This window comes from Amblyomma maculatum, chromosome 6 (assembly GCF_055883805.1).
Source record: "Amblyomma maculatum isolate TAMU_Amacu chromosome 6, ASM5588380v1, whole genome shotgun sequence".
Lineage (NCBI taxonomy): Eukaryota > Metazoa > Arthropoda > Arachnida > Ixodida > Ixodidae > Amblyomma > Amblyomma maculatum.
The window spans coordinates 152,194,502-152,217,961 of NC_139349.1; the positions used below are offsets into that span (position 1 = coordinate 152,194,502).

At 44.1% G+C, this 23,460-nt stretch overlaps 1 pseudogene; it reads right to left on the reverse strand.

Annotated features, from left to right (window-relative positions):
• Positions 1-605: 605 nt before the first annotated feature.
• The window catches only part of LOC146187074 (uncharacterized), a 50,044-nt pseudogene continuing 27,189 nt past the window's right edge, over positions 606-23,460 (reverse strand).

Below are 23,460 nucleotides of genomic sequence, written 5' to 3' on the forward strand. Positions count from 1 at the left end.
CAATACACAAAGCAAATCAGTTACAATTCTTAGGACATAGAGTGCGTGTTGTAAAAATGTGTTGTACGCAACTGTAATAGACCATTCACATAGCGGATGTATGGTAGATGATTTTTGGTCTGCGGCAACCAGGCACTTATTCCTCTGAAGAGTCTTAATCTCAAACAGTTCAAACATGCTACCCGATTTCACAATGCTGTCTGCAGGAGGTAGGCGCCTCTTTAAGGCGCATTTACTTTTCAGAGTCACGTGTCGCAGGGCGGGAAGCGTGAAAAATGGGACGAAAGCAGTCACGCTGGAGAAGCAAGGCACTGAACAATCCCCTTCACCATTTATTTTACCAATAAAAAGGGGGGGGGAGGTGTAGTCAACCATGGTACTCTTAGGACACACTTCTTTCCTGGGTTATCTTGCAGTCGACCGGAAACATTCGCGAGTTTACATATAAATAGGAGCTCGCTCTTTTCGCTTCTCCAAATAATGCGAGCGTGCCCTCGGACAACGATACTCTTTGGTTGGGAGGAAAGGCTTGTGCGCCTCTATGCATATTTGTGCACTACGTACACATTTGCACCTGTATGACCTCTTTAAACCATGATCATGGCTTAATCACGTTCAATAATGTTTTGGAATGTACAAACATAACATACGCCTTCAGTTCTAAATTCAACAAACAAATATGGCATTTCAATTTCAGAGGGCCTGAGCACAACACACATGGTAACAGGTGAGTGAACACACTGTCTGATATGTGCAGGAAATTCTATGGTGCCCTCATCAGCAGCCAACTTCTGACAAACGAAGAGAACTGTCCCAGGAGTTTCAGCATCTGCTTCGAGCACATGCAGAATGCGGCGAACAAGCAAAAATCCACAGTTTGAAGCAAGTACAGCCGATGAGTCACTTTTTTTTGCCAGTCGATATTGCTCACTGTGAATTATTGTCCCTTTGAAGCTGACTCTCTTAAATTCATTTATAATGTAGATCGGCATATTGAAAATGTTGTACACTGCATTCAATTCTTCTGGCATCAAGGATGCTCTTACTGGTACCCCAAATTGGCATACATCCCCAACTCGATGTGCTTTTTTCGTTACCTCATTGCCCAACAAGTTGGAACAGAAAGACATCACATTATCTGGCATAGATAGCATCTGCAGTGCTAGCTGTAACTCCTGCTCCATGATGACTCTCTCTATGATTTGAGCTGGGGCCCCCGTGGCTGCATTCACCATTTTTATCACTTTACCATTCCGACTTTCAAATGGAAAGACTGAGTGTGCCCATAATGGCCCTAGGTTTCTGACACTAGAAGTAAGGTGCAAAACCTGATAGAGATTAAGTCATGAAGCGGGCTCCATAGAGTTCTTCTGCTTTCGTGACAAATGCTTTTAGTAGGCTTTCTGAAAAAGAAGATGCGCATACTAAAAAACATGAACAAACCAAGCATTCATGTTTTTGGGAGATGCCTCTAGTGTGCAGTAAACAAACAGGTCTTCTTATAAACATTTCTATCCAGACCACGCAACCTATCTTCTCACATCAATATTAAAATGATGCAAAAAAGACACAGACTGAACAAGTACAACATGAGCGCTGACTCACAGCAACTCATTGTTGAAATGGGGCATCTTGAAAAACTTTCAAGTGTCTTGTTGCTTTAGTATCTATGAGGCCAAACTATAATTTGTTAATGAGCCACATAGTTTACCACAACGGCAAGAATCCAACACTCTCAGCTGCTTACATAGGAAACAGGATTTAAACACCTTTCTCATTGACTTCATGCACAACAAAAAAAAGGAAACAATAATCATGTTTCCCGTATGGTATCAGTCAAAATTACTTGCATGCTGAAGACGTGCAGATGAAATTTCTGCCAAGAGTAATGTGTAGATGCCTTCAATCAACAAATCTGCATGTTTCCAATACCGTGATTGTAACACTCCTAGAGTTACTGGAAGGCAGTAAAAAAGAAGCCAGTTTTTCCACTCGCTTGCCTTGCAGAAGCACCGGTCAGCCAAAGATCTGGGAAGTCGTGTGAAGGAGTGAGGCGGTCGAATGCTCAGTAATCGCTTATCTAAGCTGGCTATAGTTGATGGAGCACCTGCAAAAAGAGCAATTATTACCGTTTATTTCATGTTATATTACAAGCGTTGATTTCTACAGCAGGCAAAATTCACCTTGAAACATGTCATAAAACAAAGCATATGTTTATTTCAAGAAAAAAAAGGGCTTTAAAACTAAAGCTTGGGTCCAGACAAGATGTTTCAGCTTCCCCTATAGAAGCCTGTTCACAAACTATGTGTTTACAGTGGCATAATTAAATGGTATATAAAGCAATCCATCCTTACCTTCCCTTTTTACTATATCTTCATTATGGCATCTAAAGGTTTTACTTGACATGTATCGCAGAGTCCTAAAGCACTATTTGTAGCACTACTTTTGCTGTCAGGGGAGAGGCTACCAAGGTTGTATTTGCATTCTGAGAATGCAGCTACTGACCCAACATATTTTGTTTCATTATAAGTTTTTCTTCTGTGTCTGCTGTTGACCTCTCAGTGAGAGACGTGAGAGATGTAAGTAGATGTGCCCATAGCATTTCCTCAAAAGACCAAGCATTTCAGTGAGCATTCCAAAATTTCTAAAAATTTAGAGACAGAAAGAGAAAAAGAAATTCTTGTCAAACTCTTGGTGCCGTCATTTAGTGCAAACGTGTTATAGCGAACTCTCAGAAAATAACATTTTAATCAACCAAGGTAGGGGTTTGGTGCAAAGCCGTGTGAAGTGTGAAGCTGTGGACAAGAAAATGCAACATCAGATTGAAATTAAGAAATACTTATCAGATAATGTGGCACTTTTTTAGGCTAAAATAATGACTACATGAGACACACAGGAAGCCTGAGAGAAAAGGCTTGTCTGCTGCTTACGTGTTGCGGGGAATACTGCACTAAAACCAGCTTTTTATGATGTGGCGTGCTCTCTTGTTTGTTCCATCACACTAAAATTTAATGACCACGGATCGGCATTAACGTTGGTTGGCATTAACTTTAACTTCCCTTGCACAAAGGGGCAATGCTAAACATTATTCTTATCACTTCAAACAGGTAACTTATCACTTACTAACTGAACTTACTTAGTAATCACTTGCCACGGGTGAAATACCTCAGGACTGGATGAAAGCATGTGTGATTCCTGTTTACAAAAATGATGACTGCTTGTCTACCAAATTGTCATCCATTTTCAATTAACAATATGTGCTGTAAGCTCTTAGAGCATGTCATTGCCACCTACATCCGGGAATTCTTAGAAAGCCACAAACTGCTATCACAGTATCAGCACAGTTTCAAGAAGCACATGTCCACTGTTACCCAAATTGTTGGTACTGTTCATGAATTTGCACAAGTTCTTGACAACAATGGCCAGCTAGATGTGCTTTTTTTGACTCCTCGAAGGTCTTCGATTAAGTGCCACATGGAAAGTTATTGTACAAACTGGATTGTGTTAGCGTTCCCTTCTGTATCTTGCAGTCAATTTATGCCTCTCTTTGAAATAGGCAGCAGTTTGCTGAAATTATGAATTGCTAATCAAAATTGCTGTCTGTAACTTCGGTTGTGCCCCAAGGCAGTGTCTTGGGGCCACTAGTGTTGTTGATCTATATCAATGACTTGCCTGATGTCATTTATGCAGACGTTTCTATGCGACTGTTCGCAGATGACTGTGGGGTTTTTTAAAAACATTACAGCACCTACTGATCATACAATATTACAAGCAAACCTACAGGCTATTCATGAGTGATGTATACAATGGGGAATGCAACTTAATGCAGAGAAAACATTTATGTTCTGGGTTACCTGGAAGAGAACTATCCGCACCTTCTCCTATTTATTTTATTACAACAGACATAGACATGATACTGCCTTGGTGTCACACTTACAAATAAGCTAACCTGGTCTCCTCACATATCCACAATTTGCTCTTCTGCTCTTAGTAAGCTGTGATACCTAAAGAGGAAACTAAAAGGTGCACCTGTTGAAGTTAAACATATAGCCTATAATGCCTACTTCAGAAGCAAACTTGAATATGCCGCCAGTTTTCGAGATCAGAACAGTGAAAAGTATATACTGCAGCTCGAGTGAATCGAAATAAAAGCAATTCAGCATATTTTTAATAAATATAAAATACGTGATTCTCCTTCCTTCCTAATGTGGTAGCAAAACATAGATTCTCTGGAGCCTTGCTGAAACTTTAGCCATCTCGCCTTTCTGCATAAGGGCAATTTACCAGCTTTCATAAAGTCACATTGCACCAGAAAGACCGGACACACATATCCTCAATCCTTGGCTCCAATTTTTGCAAGAACAAACACATTTAAGCAGTTTTTCCCCAGAGGTATCACTTACTGGAATTCCTTGCCCTTGCACATTTTTTCAGCCAGAGTTGGAGCATCAATTCTTGTGTTTTTGCACTTTGCTGGTTACAAATTTCTTACTTGTATGTGATTTGTTTGCACAACCATATACTTGTTCTGTGTATATTTACATTTTTCATGGATGTCCCTCCTGCTTGGACAATGTACATATGTGGTCTGCAGTATAATAAAGTAAAATAAATAAAGTAAAGCTTCAAGTTAGTGAGTAGAAATTAATACTCGCCAATGCAGAAAAGCTCAAGTGAGTTTGCTGAATCCAGCCAATACTCTGTCATCTGCCTGGTGACTCCAAGTAAAATGCAATGCATGTATTTTACCACCAGGCCACTGACGATGTCAAAGTGACTGAGATTGACTAATGGTGATGGTCCTTTCAATCCATTCACAGGTACGCCGTGCCTCAATGCCCTGTCCATATCACTGAGCACACTGACTGCTGCCCTTAAATCGTTCACGCTTGTGTCACGGTAACACCGAGCACCTGAAATCATCAACATGGCATTAGTTCTGGTGTCAAAATTTAAAAAAAAAATGGGGAAGATTAAAAAATGCCCATCATAAATGTTGGCACTTCCTGCAACTGTTGTACTATATGGTGATCACTCACTAGAAGCAATGCATTTTTAATAACTCGTTACTTGTGTGTTACAGCATTGACAAAGCACATGTAAATAGGTTATTGTGCGCATGCATTCCAGAGTTATTTTTACCTCCCAAGATAACTTCTTCCAAACAATTAACTTTATTTTCAGAGAATCTAAGTGAAACCTTGATGTGTTAACCTCAAGTTAGGTTTCACCGTGACCTATGCATCTTTGCATATGCCTCCATCCATTCATAAACAGCTGGACTGTCATGAGCAGCTGCTCACTAAGTCTCTGACAATAATGTGAAGTATCATGCAAGAGAGATTTCATCAAAAAAAGGAGGCTAGTACCTTGAAGCATTTCTCCACATGTTTCACACCATGGGCAGCCATTGAACTTCCTTCCACCTTCCCTTGAACCTTCCATTGAACTGAGTTTGGTTGGTCACTGATGCACGAGCAGGGGCATCAAGGGAGCAGAAAATGACGTGAATAGTTGACCTTATCATTTCCTGCCCACATGTCCACACAAGTGTCCCGATGGCCTCTATCACTTCCACAAATTTCTCAATAAAGACATCCATGTTCGGGTGTTTGGGCCAAACCAAAGTCCAGCAAGTATTGGAGCTTTCTGGTGAAGTTTTGGAGGCAGTTCATTGATTATAATTTGTATTGGCCATACAGGCGTTTTTGAAGACTTGTAAAGTGGGCTTTCATCAGTATTGAAAGTTACGGTTAAGTCTTCAGAAGTGATGTGTCCCTGACGCCGGAGGTTTCGGTAGATGGCTCCACTAGTGATGTCCTGAATTTCGTCGCCAGAGGTTTGTTCAAACATCCTTATTTGCCGGAATAGCAGATGTTTGCATGTTTCGATCTTTAAAAGGAGCTGCTGTTTTAGGTTCATTATTGAAAAAAAAAACAACATCGCTCCTTTAACTGGGATGTCCTCTGGCTTCTCTGACACATATCACACTGCATTTCGTCTGCTGTGCTATTTCCAGTGTGCAAAACACTGCCGCAAACATCGCAATAGTAGTGATGTTGAACACTGCCTGTCACTTGGGGCGCCCACAGTTTTCTAAGCAACTATTTGCTTCGAGGTAGCACATCATTTTTAAATCCAAACAGCCCATTGATAAGGCGCAGAAGGCCGTCAACTGTTTCCCAGGGCAGTCCGTGCGCAACCACGAACGCTAAAATCATCACGATCGCGGCCGCTTTTGTGGTTGAGGAGCCTGGTAGGGTGTCGTCGCCCTACTGATTGAAAGGAGCAGTGAGGGTTTCCTCGTAGTGCAAGCGTGTTCACTGCTCGCTCAGAGGTATTTCACCCACGCCAGCGCCACCTGTGCTCTCGTCGTCTTCGAGCAATGATTGCACATCGTCTTCAGGGCTGCCTAAACTTAAAGAGCATGTGGCGATCGCGGCAGCGACTACGCAAGCTCCGTTGCTGTGATCGTTCGTTGCAGCAGCAGTTCCGTTGTCGTCTGCTAGCCGCTGCCTGTAGCGGCGAGTCGATGGCGGCACAGCAAAATCTTGACTTTCGTGGAGGTATTGCTTCCGCCTCTTCCTAGCAGAGCGGTCGCTCATTGTGCTTCAGAAATACTTTCACTTCAAAAGTCACAGTTCAAGTATTAAATAACGGTACCATTGACAACGCCCCTTTCTTCTATCGACGATCACTCAAAGGAGAAGGCGAATTCCAGTTTCCCCCAAAAAGCTGTTGATTGGGTCAGCGAATAGAGATAGCGCGCGAAATGTGTCACAATGAAAAGCAAGGTACCCCTAAGCGATCACGGCTTCGCAGAAAAAGACTCGCGAGAGGCGTTGCGCGCATCAGGAAAATATTTTTGCAGATCCTGGGTGCGTAATCACGTGACACAAAGGTGACGTCACATACGCGTACTATGTGAATTTTTGTTTGCTTTCTTGAGAGACGCGTACATGATTTGGGCGTGCCATATTACCCTTTCTTTAAGCCCCCTCCCCCACCCCTGCATGGAAGATTGAGAAGCCGCCCTGCAGGACATTGCTGGCTCGCCGTGCTGTTACTGCATGCAGCCACGGCCAACGGGACCCTGGACTAAGCCCCCCCCCCCCCCCTTCCCGCTGACTAAATAAATATAAATAAAGATGTTTTGTCCTCCTCCTCAGTCCGCGGAGGTGTAGTGTGAGCACCGATACTGTGCGTTCGCAATTCTGTGTTTTACATATCAGATAGCAAATACCTGTGCCGGCTAACATGTTTTCCTTCAGTTTTCATATCTAACAATAACTACATGCTACTACTTTTTCTTTTGGCTGTTTAATCAGGTTCGTATAAGAAGCGACGCCGGGATTCGGACTCTTGAGTCGTGCGCTAGGGATAGAAATGAGGGGGGGAGGGGGGGGCGTAAAGTTGGCCCGTATATTTACTTTGTCGCACCTCTCCCAGCATTTTTTATTAGTGCAGGGTATTATGGGCCATGCAATTTTTTTAAGATACTGGCGGCCAAGGACCCGTGATGTTGCTTTCCCCGAACTGCATGCTTACTCAGTTGTGAGAACCGAGAACCATTGTGAGAAGTCGCGATCGTCATTTCAACTTTGCATCCATGGCGAAGCTTGTTTAGTTTTTAACCGCACAATCGTTTGCATTGGAAGGAGAAAAAACAAGCGGTTGAAAAACACGCACGGAAGGAAGAAAACGACAGAACAAGATCTAACTCTTATGAGAGCGCATATTGTCTGTAATTTTCTTCCTCCCCTGTGCGTTTAAACACCTTTGCAACGAGCACTTCCTAGGCGTCAGCATACTGATCGCTGGGCTGTTGTGTGCGCCTGACGTCAACACGGTAGAGGTGACAGCAGAACCAGTTCGCAACAGCCCAGAGAGGAGGCGTTTAGACAACCTCCTCGCCCGATGCAAAGGTCTTTAACAGTGAGCTTGTTATTACCTTTCCAAAGCTCTATGTATACCATCCAGCCCAAATACAAGTTTTCTCAATATTTTTATATGCAGCAATTTCATTGCATCAGAATAAATCTCTTACCGCCATTCCTCGCCATTGCTTGGCGTTTTGAAAGTGAGAATCGGGGGGGGGGGGGGGGGCGGGGAGGGGGGGGGGCTGCACTACGGTGAAAGTTGGCTTTGCCTAATGCAGAACCATGCGCACATCGCCTATGATCGTGATTTGCTTCTTCGCAGCGCGCTGGAGGGATTGTATGTTTGCTTTAAAGTAAACACACAATGAATACATGCAAGAGTATAATGACCGTATGCGGGGTTGCAAAAATATAGTGAGTTCTTTTCACAGACGCGCGCCCGCACGCGTGCAATTTTGTAGTGTCCGAAAAGAGAACTGTACACTGAGCGCATATATCTTCTAAAGGGCGCGTAAATGTTTACGTTTGGAAATAAGCTGTTAAATTATACGAGACATGTTGTTTCACGCAAAGGCTGAACTTAATGTTCAGACTAAGCAGCCGATTGACCGCAGTGCGCGGGCCCACAAGCAGTCAAATTCTTAATGGTCTCTCCGCTGCCGCTCAGACATCACTGCGTTTAAATGCACTGACACGTGAGAAATAAAAAAAAGTCAAGTTCAACTTTCTCTGAAAAAAAAAGTTTCTTGGTGTTCAGTTCAGTTCAGTCGTTCAGTCGTTCAGTCGTGTCCGACTCTTCGTGACCCTACGGACCATGTCACTCCACGCTTTCCGGTCTCTCACTATCTTCCTAACATCACATACCTTCATCTGCAGTGCCCCGAGGATGCCATCTAACCATCGCGTTCGCTGCCTACCCCATCTCCGGCGACCCTCAACCTTTCCCAAAATCAAATCTTTCTCCAGCGACTCTTTTCTTTTCATCAGATGACCAAAGTAGCTGAGCTTTAACTTCAGAATTTGACCCTCCAATGAGCAGTCAGGGTTTATGGTCGACAATATCGACTGATTTGATCTTATGGCAGTCCAAGGAACTCTCAAGAGTCTTCGCCAGCACCACAGTTCAAACGCGTCAATTCTTCGGCGGTCAGCATTTTTTACAGTCCAACTCTCGCATCCATACATCACAACTGGAAAGACCATAGCACGAGTTATGCAGATCTTGGTTGGGAGACTAATGTCTCTGCTCTTTACTAGGCGGTCAAGGCTAACCATTGCTCTCTTTCCCTGAAGCAGGCGTCTCCTAACTTCATGGCTGCAGTCTCCTTCCGAAGTAATCTTGGAGCCCTAGAAGAGAACATCTGTCACACCTTCCACTTCTTGTCCATTAATGCTCCAGGACATGATAGGGCAAGACGCCATGATCTTTGTCTTTTTAATGTTCAGTTTAAGCCCAAACTTCTCACTCTCTTCTTGTACGCGCATCACAAGTCTCTTGAGTTCCACTTCACTTTCTGCCATTAAAGTGGCATCATCCGCATATCTAAGGTTGTTGATACGTTTTCCAGCAATCTTCACTCCAGCTGAAGACTCGTCCAGACCGGCCTTCCTCATGATGCACTCTGCATATAGGTTAAACAGGCAGGGCGACAGTATGCGGCCTTGCCTCACTCCTTTCTCAATCGAAAACCAATCAGTAAGACCATGCCCAGTTCTGACTGTGGCCTCTTGTCCGTCGTACAGGTTCCTGAGGAGACAGATCAGGTGAATTAGAACTGCCATCTCTTGGAGAGCTTGCCACAATCTGCTGTGATCTACGCAGTCAAACGCTTTCGCATAATCAATAAAACAGAAGTAGATGGGTTTCTGGAACTCTCTTGCTTTTTCCATGATCCAGCGAAGGTTGGCAATTTGGTCTCTAGTTCCTCTGCCCTTGCAAACCCAGCTTGCACGTCCGGAAGCTCCCGATCCACATACTGCTGCAGCCTACTTTGGAGGATTTTCAACATCACCTTGCTAGCTTGCGAAATAAGCGCGATCGTGCGGTAGTTGGAACAATCTTTGGCGCTGCCTTTCTTTGGAATGGGGATGTAAACTGACCTCCTCCAATCCTGTGGCCACTGCAGGGTTGTCCAAATCTTCTGACATAATGTATGCACAATGTTAACAGCGCCATGGTTGAGGTTTTGAAGCAACTCAGTTGGAATGCCATCAATTCCGCTAGCTTTGTTCTTAGCACGGCTGGCTAAGGCCCATTCAACTTCACTCTTCAGGATGCCCGGCTCGAGATCAGTAATCACAACCGTCCTATGTTGGATTTGCAGATTCGAGTCCTACTTGTACAGTTCTTTTGTGTATTCCTGCCACCTATTCTTTATCTCTGAGGCTTCAGTGAGGTCCTTGCCTCGTTTGTCCTTTATCACGCCCAGCTTAGCACAGAAGCTTCCTTTGATATCTTTGATTGTCTTATACAGAGCTCTTGTGTTCCTTAATTGCCTGTTCTCAACTGCTTGGCACTGTATGTTCAGGAAGGCATTCTTATCTCTCCTTGCTATTTTCTGAAAATCCGCATTGAGAACCTTGTATCTTTCTCTTTCCCCCATAACTTTTGCCATCCTCCTTTCCTCAGCTATTTGCAAAACCTCTTCAGATAACCAGTTTTCTTTCTTGCATTTCGTTTGATTTGGAACTACCTTAGTAGCAACTTCTTGTATTATATCACGAACACCAGTACACATCTCTTCGGGCTGTCTGTCTTCTAGATCTAATTCATGAAATCGATGACTCACTTCCACAGCATATTCTAATGGAATTTGATCCAGATCATACCTGAAAGGCCTTCTATTTTTCTGCGTTTTCCTCAATCGAAGCTTAATTTTGGCAACAAGAAGCTGATGATCGGTGCCACAATCGGCCCCAGGTCTTGCTTTTACTGCTTGTATAGCGCTTCTCCATCTCGGCCGGCAAAGAATATAATCGATCTGATTCCTGTACAGACCGTCCGGTGAAGTCTATGTGTACAGGCGCCTCTTGTGCTGTTTAAAATGAGTATTCGCTATGGTCAGGTTGTTTTCTTGACAAAACTCTACTAGCCTCTGCCCAGCTTCATTTGGCTCGCCAAGACCGAACTTGTCTATAATTCTCGATATTTCTTCACTCCCAACCTTAGCATTCCAGTCTCCTATGAGAAAAACGACGTCTGATGATGGGGTGCGGTCTAAAAGACATGGTAGGTCCGCATAAAATTCCTCAACGTCAGCTTCTTCAGCAGTAGTAGTCGGTGCATAGACTTGGATAACTGTTATGTTGAAAAGGTGACCTTGGATCCGAAGTGAAATCAGTCGGTCGTTTTCGGGGTTGTACCCTTTGATGTGCTACATGCCCCCCAAATAAAACGGAGCACAGGCCTGTGGGAAAAGTGCACTCCTTCGTCCGGGCTGCTGATGAGGCAAACACCATGAGGGACAAGCTGAATATCCTGGTATCCCACAAATACCTAAGCATCCGCTTGTAGGGCGCGTCGCGAAACGATATATTTTGTTCCTTCGTCTGCTCCGTTTTATTCCGGGGCACTATGTATACATCAGCAGCTGCGTTCTTGTCCGTTGATTGTATAAAGCTATACTTGGTTTACTACCTTGCAGGTTCAGTACTCTGCTACTGTTACCGTTTTATGTAGCATTCTAAACGAGACGTTCGAGCCTTGTTTTTTCTTATACGCGCGTCAGCACTTGAACTGATTTCCATGCATATTCTACCCTTTTTATTGTGCCACCTTTTTCGGTCACTTGGAATCGCTGATGATTTTCGCTTACTTCTGCGTCGGCTGCCTTACTTGAATCTTTGAATCGTAAGTCAATGCATGCACTAAGCTGTGCGGCATCTCGCGCTCGCGCCCTAATGGTGATCCAGAATTAGAGTTGGACATCGCCCACTCATGAATTACCGCATTTTATCCTTCTCACAAGCTGCTGTTGTCATGAGTCTGCTTTGATGGTGCCGGACTTTGGTACGAAGACGACTAGCCGCTAACTGATGTTGGCTACCCTTCTTCGACAACGCAAGGGCGAGCCTTTCCGAAATTTGCGTAATTCATTGAACTGCGAGCTGCAATGTGCAGAATACTTTGCTTTTGTGCTTTGCTGCTATTTCTTTCTTCCAATTACCTTGAGTCATCTTTCCTGGAGCTAAAAGTCGGCAGGAAATTCATGGGAAACTGAGGGCTTCTTGTTTCAATGACCATGGCGTGCAAGACGGAATGTTGTATCAATGCGGTTGCTCGCTTTTCGCTCCAGCAACTACAATATTGCCAGGGGAACTGGTTAAGCAGTTCAGAACTCACAATACAAGCTAAATTAAAGAATCAGCGCACTTAAAGTATCAGCGACTGCAACAGCAGTCGCAAAAAAAAGCTGTGTTGTTTGCTGGAGGAATGTCTTGAGGATCACCATGTTACGGTGCTGCCACACGACGTATGCGCGCTCAATGCTGGACCGAAGCGCCTGACGGTTAAATACAGCGGAGGGAAAAAAAAACTTAACGATTAGAAATAAGCGCGGGATTTATCTGATTGCTAGCTAGAATAATCAAGACTATAATAGGTCGAAAATATATTACCAGTTTGTTGCTTAAGTAACGTGTGTCACCGCCACCCAAGTAAGCTTATTAACAAAGAACACTTAAAGATAAAAAAAACGGGGGAGGGCTATACAAAAGACTGGCAAAGCTGCCCACTTCACTTTATTCGGCAACGTAAACCCGTAGAATTGTTGAAGCAGAGAGTTGTCAGTAATTATTTGTCTACATCTCTATACATTCAAGGCGTTTATTCATCTACCCGTGGCATGCACATTCGCAAGTCAAGTGCTATACTGTTCTAGAATTCTAGAACACTATGCATGTGCTCAGGACGTCGTTCCCTCCCCCATTTTTTCGCTTTCCGAGTTAGGTTTGATGCCGGTATGTATTAACGCGCGTGGCTACCCTGGTAGCCCTGGCGCGGGCGTGCGGCTGTCTGCTGTGGCGAGCACGGGTTACCCCGGTGCTGCGCGCGGGGCCGACCCCATGCGGCGCCGATTCGCATGCGGGCGCGCAGCTGTAGTGGAAAATAACCGCACGCTGTCACGTGGTCTAATAAACGTGAATGCATCAACAGTATTGCCTCGCGCTCCTTTCGCGCCTTTTTCTCCCCCCTCCTCGCCTTTTTCTCCTCCGTGCTCGGGTCGGTTCGTCAAAATTCTTGCTGCGGTCGAGTCGGAGTTGAATTTTCTCGTGTTCCAGGAGGTTTACGATGGCATCGCCAAAGTATGCCTACGTAGAATATAAGGACGGCGGAAGAACCATTATCCCCGTCTCGATGGGGAAAGATTTCGCTCCGAAAGATGTTAGCGAAGTTCGCAAAAACATCAAGGCATACTGGCGGTCGGGCGGTGGAGGCCACGAAGGAGATGAAGGGTTCTACGACGGTGACGTCGTGGTGCTAGGATGTAAGTACGCATTTCAAATGTCATTTCTTCTAGTGTCCGCAAAATTACTCTTGCAGCACCGCGAAATTCAGGGGCGGCCTGTTTGCCTGCCCACGTACACAATGAAAGCACGGCTACGCAAACATGCAAGGACTGAGACGAGACGACAAAGCGCTTATCGCCTCGTTGTCATCCTGTCATATCTGTTTCAGCTGTTTTTCATAGAATGTGGTATCTTTTGACTTCATGATAATGTGTGTTTGTGAGATAATAGAGGCACACATTAAATTATTAGTAGCCAGGTGAGCAGGAAAGTGCATTTATGTGAGCAGTGATCCAGAAGGGGATCCAGCAAATGCGAGCCATTAGTATTGTCCCATCATATGCATAAAGGCAGAGATTAGGTGTCCCCCTGGTAGAATAGGTAGGTAGAATTGAAAACGACAAACCATTCCAAGGTGTGGATTACGCTTTGCTTCATACAGAGCAAGCGATCAGGCAGCCAAACAGACTTGTATATAGGACACATATGTGCGTAGTCACTGCTCAGCACAGCCTTGATGTGAACACTGCAGCACTTGGTGACCCAGAGGCAGCTTGAAACAGCACTGCATCATCTCAAAATTTTGTCATGACTGTACAAGCATGACGAAAATTCCAGCAAAAACTGCTAAGCAGTAATAAAGCAAATGAAGCTTTCGAGACTGAATATGGGTGTAAGACTCTTGCAGGGCAACATGCCATTTTATGACTGTGGGTCCTATGCTCTGGTGTTTTGATTGCACCGTAGTCATACTAAAAATTGCTCCATGTTTACCTTGTGAGTGCATTTAAGAGCTTAGCCAGCCTGGGAGGTTATCATTGCTGTCATCAATCGTGCAGACAAAAGAGTCGATATTTTTAAGAGCAACTTGTCCATAATGTAACAGGTCTATGTACCTCAATAATTTTGCATTGCGGGTTGTACTATGGTGCAAATGAAATGTAAAAGTTTTTAAAAAGGAGCAGTAAGCATGTCATGCATTCTCTTTAGCCGTCACCTGCTTTCTGGTAGCCTTCTCCAAAAAACATACCGAAGCAGTGGTGCACTGGCTTCCTGGCTCTGCATCTTCTACCATAGCTTTTTTAACTGTTGCTTTAAAAGCATCTTTACATTGAAATGCAGATGACCAGTTGCATTTAAATAGATTGCTTGTGCACACTTTGTGAACCATAAAGGAGGCAGCCACATCTGAAAGTGAGCATGAAATGGTAAGGGTAATAAAAAATAAAGCAATAAGTCATTAGTTCACTTTTAAGATTCTAGGTAATGATTCCAAGACCTGCGCCATCTCATGGTACCGAATACATTGTCGGGGGGGGGGGGGTGCTAAGTTTCCAGGAGGAGGTGAGGAATTTCCTGCAGCAATTGTCATGGCTGCCACAGAATACAGGGCCTTCTTTTTTGTATACAAGAAAATAGTAGAATGTTCTGTTTCTGAATGAAATGCATCAATAAGGCATTTTTTCGCACAGCCCAACAAATATTGTGACAAAATTACTTTATTACAGTGAACATGGCAGACCTCATCGATAAACTGACGAAGAAAAGGAAGGCGGTTCCTCGAGCTGTAATTGAGGAAGCTGGATACCAGGGCCCCAGTCAACCCTTGGAGGTAGCCCTATTAGTCATGTGGAGCGTGTAGCATTTGAATCAACATGCTAGTGTAATTTTGTTTTCATCCTTGCTTTCCTTTACCAGGCGAACCTCACCACTAAAGAAAAAAGAATACGAATAGCAAGAGCAAAACAAAATAACAATGAGGCGCATTGCAAAAAAGCGGGCACGAGCTGCTGAGTCAGAAAGTGACAGTGAAGATGAGCTCGTGCCCGAAAGACTGCTCCGCAGAGCTGAAAAGAGAGTAGCCTCTCTTGAAGAAAGGCTGAGATTATCTGAAAAGAGCCGGCTTGAGGAGGTGAGACTGAATCATCGGCTCCAGGACCTTCTGGACACCGCCATTAGTAAGTGGCTGTTACCGCACAAAAATAGTCCTAGCGAAAAGAGTAAAACATTTGAATTAACTATTGAATGCTGTATCCGCTAGACAGCACAAAAAAGATTCACCAGATACATGCCAGCACAAGAACGTGCACTACGTAAGGTTTGGTGAAGCCGGGCCATGTCGCCAGTACTGTTTTACTACTTATTTAGTTGTTCAATGCTGTCTAGAAGTGCATCAGGAGGACATTAAAGCACCCTTTTGTAGTGCAGGGGGAACCGCCTGTGAAAGCTCTTGCTGCATGGGGTTCGTGGTGGTGGTGGTGGTAGTTATTTATATACAGAAGAAAGAAAAAGATGTTTGCCAGCACCGGTATCTGCTATCTGATATTTAAAGCACCCGAACTGGGGCAGCGGGAATAAAGGGTTAGTGAAAAAGTGGTAGAGGAAATTAAAGAGGTGAGCGATTGGGAGAAAGGAAAGGGTAGGTAAAAAAAAAGATATATACACACTATAGAACAACATACAGTAGTTTGCGTGAGGCCCACCCGCAAATGTCTTAGGTAACTGAGCACTCGGCACATCGGGCGGGCCTCCGCACTAGCTCTGCGTCAGTGTAAGTGTTTAAGACGCCCGGAGCTACACACATCACAAAGCAATGACTGCCAACGTGGGGCGATCGACCGTTATAGTCCAGAATAGCACACGCGGAGCGTACGGTCACAGCGCGCACTATCCGGCGTGGATCAGGGTGCTGCATCCGGAGGTAGTGGGGTTTGTGGCTGTTAGTGATTACACTATTTAACCTGGTTGTTGGATCATGTCAGGACATCAAGATATGACAGGACATGGCTGAATTGGCCTGAGTTGCCAAATTGGCTCCTGCTTTTAGATGGGAGGATGAATCGAATCCTTTAGTATCCTTGTATCCAGAGTCGATACCCATACGCTACACAGGCACATTTTTAAGGCTTGGTTAAGTAGGGCTTTGGCTTTGTATGTACTTGCTTGCACATCATGTGGTAGCTTACAACTTTGTGTTAAACAGCATGTGTGAGATAGTAAAAGATAAAAATTGAGGTTTGCTAATGAACAGCTAGCAAAGTCATCATCATCATCATCAGCCTGATTATACCCACTGCAGGGCGAAGGCCTCTCCTATATTTCTCCACTTAACCCGGTTCTGTGCTAGCTGCATCCACTTGACCCCTGCGAACTTCTTAATCTCGTCCGCGCACCTAACTTTCTGCCGCCCCCTGCTACGCTTTCCTTCCCTTGGAATCCAGTTTGTTACCCTCAGCGACCATCGGTTATCCTCTCTTCGCACTACATGTCCTGCCCATGTCCATTTCTTCTTCTTAATTTCCAGCTTAACGTCGGTAACTTGAGTTATTTCTCTGACCCACTCTGCACGCTTTCTATCTCTTAATGTTACCCCCACCATTTTTCGTTCCATAGCCCTCTGGGTTGTCCTCAACTTAAGTAGAACTCTCTTGGTTAGCCTCCACGTTTCAGCCCCATAGGTGAGTACAGGCAAGATGCAACTGTTGTATACTTTCCTCTTGAGCGATACCGGTAAGCTGCTAGTCATAATCTGCGAGTGCTTGCCAAATGCGCTCCATCCCAATCGTATTCTTGTTATTTCCTTTTCGTGGTCCGGATCTGCGGTTACTACCTGTCCTAAGTAGACATATTCACCTACTACTTCCAGTATTTCGCTACCTAATGTAAACTGCTGTTAGTATTTCGCTACCTAATGTAAACTGCTGTTCCTTCCCGAGGCTGTTGAACATTACCTTAGTCTTCTGCATATTGATTTTCAAGCCTACCTTTCTACTTTTCCTGTCTAGGTCATGAATCATTATTTGCAGTTCATCCCCCGAGTTGCTTAGCAAGGCAATGTCATTAGCAAATCGCAGATTACTGAGGTATTCTCCATCTACCCTTATCCCTAACTGCTCCCATTCCAAGTCTCTGAATACTTCCTCTAAACAAGCTGTGAATAGTACTGGGGAGATTGTGTCTCCTTGCCTAACACCTTTCTATATGGGAATTTTGTTACTTTATGCCGAACTATGGTTGCTGTGCAGCCACTATATATATCTTCCAGCACTTTCACGTACGGCTCGTCTACCCCCTGATTTCGCAATGCCTGCATCACCGCCGAGGTTTCAACTGAGTCAAATGCTTTTTCGTAATCAATGAATGCTATGTATAAGGGCTGGTTATATTCCGAGCATTTTTCTATCACCTGATTGATGGTATCGATATGATCGATAGTAGAGTACCGTTTCCGAAACCCTGCTTGATCCTTTGCTTGATTGCAGTCTAAGGTTGTCCTGATTCTATTAACGATTACCTGTAGCAAATCAGTAGTTATCTGATCCTCTCCAGCTGATTTCCCCCTTTTCATAGTTTCTAGTGCTTTCTTGACCTCGTTCTTCGTCACTGGTGGAACGTCTGACTGTTTTCCCTACCGCCAATCTCATTACCGTCCTGACTTCTTTGGCTATTGTAGAGATCTGTATAGAACTCCTCGGCTACTTTGACTATCTTTTCCATATTAGTGATGACGTTCCCGCCTTGTCCCTTATCGCATACATCTGGTTTTTGCCTATGCCCAATTTCTTTTTTACCGCTTTAAGGCTTCCCCCGTTCTTTACAGCATGCTCAATTTTCTCCATGTTATACTTCCTTATATCGGCCACCTTGCGCTTATTGATTAGCTTTGATATCTCGGCCAATTCGATCTGGTCTGTTGGATTGGAAGCTTTCAAACTCTGGCGTTTCTTAATCAAATCTTTCGTCTCCTTAGACAGCTTACCGGTATCCTCTCTAACTATCCTACCGCCTATTTCTACCGCGCACTCAGTAATGATATCGCTGAAATTATTGTTCCTTGCCTCTAGGGTAACATTTTGAAGGTAGCGCGAAAAACGAGGACCAAGAGTAGAAGGACACAACACGAGCGCTTTTTCACAACTAAACTTTTTATTGAAAAACACGGAATAAATACCCATCTCGCGAAACTAAAACACAAGAAACAAAAGTGATAGCATCAAGTACAGGAAAAGTGTAGGGCATGATACAGCTGGTGGGGGTGCTTACTGGCTAAGATAAGATGTAAAAACAAAAGCACAAAAGCCTCATAGTCACGAAAGCAAACAGGACTTACCAAAAAAGATGAAGGAAGCGACGGGAGATATTAGTTCCATGTGGGGTCTAGATATGCGAGTTCTTTTTGTGTTAGAGCAATCGACGGTGCGCTTATGCATGTACTCCCTTGTCTTGATATGTAAAAAGCCTCCGTGATTTCACGCTGAAGTCGTTCCTTATGAGTTGACAATATTTCTGCTTCCTCGTAAAGGGGCTCACATTTTTTCTTATACAACGGCTTACACTCCGGCTTACAGTACGGCTTACAATCTTGACATCCCTGGCAATGGTCAACCAAATGCGAGGACTTTGACCCTGATAGCGATTTTACGTGTTCCTTTAGCCGTACATTTACACAACGTCCTGTCTTACCTATGTAGGTCTTTCCACAGGAAACTGGCAGCTCGTATACCACCCCCGTTTTGCAAGGAATGAACCCTGAAGCATGGCATACTTTAGATCTTTTGTTATTTTTGTTTTGTCCGTTCCGATTAGCCATCATTCTGCCTATTAAGCCACACACTTTCTTGAGCTTGTTTGGAGCGGAAAAAATTACCTTTACACCAAAGCGCTTGGCCACGTTGCTGAGATTGTGTGAAAGTCGATGCTTGTATGGTATCACCACCTTTTTCTTTTTTGCCATATCGTCAGATGACTTCTTTGGTGCGTTACCTTTTACCCAGCGGATAAGTTTATCACATGCGAACCTGATTGCGCTGTCCGGATAACCTGATGTCTTTATTCTATTCACCTGTTCATGAAAGCTTTTCACCATGTCGTGGATGCAAGATTTTACCAGGACTGAACGCAGACAAGAAAGAACAATTCCGTTTTTTTACAACTTTCGAGTGGCCTGAGGCGTTATGTAGTAAGGGTTTGATTAATCTCGGATGATAGCGCCAGCAAACATGACTGTGGTTGAAGGATATCAGCAAATCTAAAAACTGCAATTTGTCTCCGGTTGGCAACTCAAAAGTAAAATCGAGACCTAGACCACACATGGAACTAATATCTCCCGTCGGTTCCTTCATCTTTTTTGGTAAGTCCTGTTTGCTTTCGTGACTATGAGGCTTTTGTGCTTTTGTTTTTACATCTTATCTTAGCCAGTAAGCACCCCCACCAGCTGTATCATGCCCTACACCTTTCCTGTCCTTGATGCTATCACTTTTGTTTCTTGTGTTTTAGTTTCGCGAGATGGGTATTTATTCCGTGTTTTTCAATAAAAAGTTTAGTTGTGAAAAAGCGCTCGTGTTGTGTCCTTCTACTCTTGGTCCTCGTTTTTCGCGCTACCTTCAAAATGAACCAGATTCAACTCGCCCAACTTTCAACCTTACTACTCTAGGGTAATATCGCCATCCTCAGTTAGAGCTGAAAACCTATTCTGTAGCAAGATCCAGAAATCTTCTGCCCTCCCCCTCACCACTAATTCGTTGATGGGTTTCTTTCTTACTAATCTGTTGCGTTCCTTCTTCAGATTTAGGCTAATTCGGGACCTCACCATCCTTTGGTCACTGCATCGCACTTTCCCGATTACCTCTACATCTTGCATAATGACGGGGGTTGAACACATTATGAAGTCGATTTCATTTTTAGTCTCTCCGTTAGGACTTCTCCATGTCCATTTCCGGTTCTTCCGTTTGCTGAAGAAGGTATTCATGATTCGTAAGTTATTGCGCTCTGCAAACTCAACTAGTAACTCCCCCCTGCTATTCCTAGAACCAATGCCATAGTCACCTACTGCCTTGTCTCCTGCCTGTTTTTTCCCTACCTTGGCATTGAAATCGCCGATTAGTACAGTATACTGCGTCTTTACTTTTCGCATTGCCGATTCTACATCGTCATAGAAGCTTTCAACTGCCTGGTCATCATAACTACATGCAGGTGCATAGGCCTGTACAACCTTCAGTTTATACCGCTTATTAAGCCTAATTACGATGCCTGCAACCCTCTCATTAATACTATAGAATTCATTTATATTACCCGCTATATACTTATTGACAAGGAAACCTACTCCTAGTTATCGCCTCTCTGGTAAGCCTCGATAACACAGTACATGCCCACCCTTCAGTACAGTATATGCCTCATTCGGCCTCCTAACCTCACTAAGCCCTATGACATCCCACTTCATGCCTTCTAGTTCCTCTAACAGCACTGCTAAGCTAGCTTCACTAGCTAGGGTTCTAGCATTAAACGTTGCCAGGGTCAGTTTCCAATGGCGGCCTGTCCAGCGGAGCCAGGCTTTCTTAGCACCCCCTGCTGCGTCACAGGTCTGACCGCCGCCGTGGTCAGTTGTTCCGCAGCCGCTGGTGACTGAGGGCCGGGGTTTTATGGAGCTTATCATAGGAGGTTGCGGCCAATTACTGCACCAGGGTGGCCAACTCCTGTTCTGGTGAGTGAGTGCGTTGCCGGAGGTGTTCACCGGCATCAGGTCGCACCCCAAACCTGCTTATGCAATTCCATCGACACGCGGATTTTTTTTTTCATCCGGTGGAGAATTGCGCGGCACCGGGATTTGAACCCCGATCCTCTTGCATGCGAGGCGGATGTTCTACCTCTACGCCATCGCTGCCATACCTTTAGAAAAAAACTGTATGGTGCAACACCATTAATAGCTCCTTCTGTGTTTCTCTTGCAAATCCTCATTTGCCTATGAGCACTTTGCTAGCTGTTCATTAACAAACCTCGATTTTTATCCTTTACTATCTCACACATGCTGTTTAACACATAGCTGTAAGCTACCATATGATGTGCAAGCACTCAGTAGATCCAAAGCCCCAATTAACCAAGCCGTAAGTGACTCCCTAATTAAAGCATGCACCATTTTCAATACTTGCATATGCTTTGCACTCTGCAAGCCATACGCGGTTTATTTCTGTGCGAACCTCGGATTGATCTTATTCACATTACCGATAACAATGCTTAGAATACATTGGTCTACTTAAGTGTTCACTGTGGTGTGTCTGAGTTGTCGGTGCTTTGGCGGCTTGTGCAGGAAAACTGGATGAAAACCTTTCGGTTGCCGTCGAGTGCATGAGCAAGTGCACAGAACCAAGGCAGCCATCAGAGGTATTCTTAATTTGTTTTCTTTTATAGCTGAAGATATAAGTTTGTAGTGAAAGCTATTGGAGGACATGTGTAGGGCATTTGAATTTTAAAGTACAATTTTTTTTCTTGTCATTTGTGAACCAGAAGGTGATTTCATAAAAGGGCGCAGAAAATCTTGCTTACTGTTGAACAAAGCTGAAGGTGCTGCACGGGAATTGCTGGATGTCTACCACGTGTTCTAGAGCAATGTTCTCTCTTATTTTTTTCTGAGGCTAATTTTCAGAGTCAGACTTTAATAAAAAGACAAATTAAAAGTATGCTTTGGAATCTTCAGACCAAGACAAGGAGGCTTACCAAACTCTTTCTTCAAGTGTACATCTTTCATATCTTTATCATACAGCACGGTGACATTGCATTCAAATAATTTTCATTTGCTTTTTGATGTGTGCAAGGCTTTCTGATACTGCTTTCAGGATGCTGATTATGACAAGCTCATGCCAGGCAAGGACAGAGAAATGGCGAGGTCTTTGTCATTGTTTGAAGAGCCATGTGGAGGGAGCTATTTTCCGGAGGCCCCTGTCACACCTGGACCACAGACCCCTTCAGTGCCTCTTGCATGTGCAAGCAGAGCTGCAGGTGTAGCTACAGGGCAGCAAAATGCCACCTTGCCCTGCGTGCTGCCCTCCACAGATGGAAATGGCAGGCAGCATAGAAGTCAAGAACCTGAGGAGTACCACTCCCCACCCAAGACACAGACTGAAGTAAGCACTCGTGTTTTGAAACATCTATGGCTTGCTGTATTTTTCTAAGGCTGTTAAACACCTCATGATGGCATACCTATATATATATATATATATATATATATATATAGATTAACATTTTACTAGAATTCCCATAGGTGCAGTAGATGTGTAATAGGGGTAATTACTTGAGCATCCACTTCAGAGCAGCTGTGCATGCCTCTGTAGAGGAAAGAAAATGTATACAGCTAGCGTTCTCACGAAATTTGCAGTTCAAAACATGAAATGATACCTCAAACCAGGACGAATTTTTAAACCGTAAAGTTTCCAAGGAAGCTGTATACTTGCCCTTTGTAATCGTATGACTGCTGTTGGGTGGATGACAATGAATAATTGCTCCCTTATTGCCATATATGTACCGTATTTTCTAGAATGAGCCTGAATGTCCATTCAGAAAAAGGCAGATGACATAACAGTGATGCTGTGTAGCCAGCTTGCCCACTTAGAGAAAAAACCTTCTTGACATGAAGCTGGGCCAGTGCTATCTTTTTTTATTTATAGATATCTTGCAATGGGGGGGGGGGTCAATAAATACCAAGGGCAAGCTGGCTGTTTTTGAGGAAAACAATGTTGTGTTAGCAGTTTACATTGCCAGCAGCCTGGTCCACCCTCTTACACTGTGATGCTATAAAGAAAACAAAAAAGCTCAGTGAGGGCTGTGGTAAGAAGTGAGGACAAAGTATCACGTCGCGTGCTTTGGAGACTGCTCGAAGCTTTTGGGTCAAGTGGGCAGTGCTCTAAAATTATGTTATTGTACAGTACTGTAGACAGGGTCGAGGCCATTTTCTTGGGGTTTGCAAAGGTCAAAGACCTTTTTGCTATGAAAACCAGACAGGTGTTAGATCTGTTTATCGCCACTATTAACTGTTTCTGAATTGCACATGCTGCTTGGCTAGGTAATGTTTTCCTTTCCCAGGTGAAACTGACATGGATGCGCTATGCCCTGCAGTGCATATAAAACTGAGCATAGGCTTCGGTGCAGAGTCATGTTCGTAGAGCTGTGACGAACCTTAGACCTCTTCCATTTATGTGAATCTTCTATAATGTGCTGCATTTGGATGAAGTTAGCACAAAATAGTGCTACTGTACTAAGCTAACAAGGGTTCTGAAAAAGCTGCAAATAAAGAAATAGGAAA